Raw genomic sequence first — 1066 nt, forward strand, 5'->3', positions numbered from 1 at the left:
GGCAGTAATTGAGTATGTAGGCTCTTTTTGAGCCTCACTAACTGCCTCTGGCGTGGAGCGTAGTTAGGTCTCCTCTCACTTTAGAGAGTCGTTATGCTGAGACCTCCACTCTTAGAGTTCCATACTTTGGTGGGTGAGCTAGTCTATGACAGCTGGCGAGCTTGAGCCTGCCTATAGATAGAATAGCGTTTCGCTGGCACGGATGTTGTTCCTTGAGTCTTTGACCTAGGGAATCCAGTTACCTGGGCACTCATCCCTAAGCATGGCGGCGTTGGTATTTCGTTCCCCTAGCGCCCTCTAGAGGACGCAGAGTGGAGTTCCCTTTCGAAAGGGAACGTCTCAGGTTACGCATGTAACCATGGTTCCCTGAGAATAGGGAACGAGACGCTGCGTCCCTGTGCCATGCTTCGGACATCATGCCTGTATCTCCTCAGACAAAAAAGAGGATGACGTATTCCACAGGCGCTGTTTTATACCCGCAGTCGCTCATTTGCTTACGTCATAGGCTTCCGCCTGCCAATGTCAAGTTCATTGTCGTTTTTTCATTCATGCTTCAGACACCGGACGCACTGGAGGCGTTCCCCTAGCGCCCTCTAGAGGACGCAGCGTCTCGTTCCCTATTCTCTGAAGTCATGCAATGTGAAACCCCCTGTCGCGGATCCATCGTGCAATGTGAACACAGCAGCAACTGAATGCTACCCCAGATAGTCACGCAGTGTGAAAACAACGGCGACCTGACGAGTTTGAAAATCGTGCAGTGTGAACTCGGCATTAGTCCCCCAAAACTATCTTAACGATCAGGCCAGTGCTGCTTCCTCAAGAAAGTTTTTCATTCTCACGTGTTTTAAGTCTTGTCAGTTTAAACATGAAAGTAATTTTAAGCCCAAGACATCTCAGTGCGTACCGCACGCACTGTGATAACGCGTTTCTATGCGCACCGCGCGCACATCTGAAGTGCACAAACAGATAGCCTTCTCAGACAGCAGGTGAATACCAATGGCTGTCTTGACAAGTATCCTTGTAAGCACAGTCGGTTGTTTTAAGTGAATGTAAACAGTAAAGAAAA

The sequence above is a fragment of the Sinocyclocheilus rhinocerous genome, unplaced genomic scaffold (assembly GCF_001515625.1).
Source record: "Sinocyclocheilus rhinocerous isolate Xijiao unplaced genomic scaffold, SAMN03320098_v1.1 scaffold1085, whole genome shotgun sequence".
In the NCBI taxonomy this organism is placed as follows: domain Eukaryota; kingdom Metazoa; phylum Chordata; class Actinopteri; order Cypriniformes; family Cyprinidae; genus Sinocyclocheilus; species Sinocyclocheilus rhinocerous.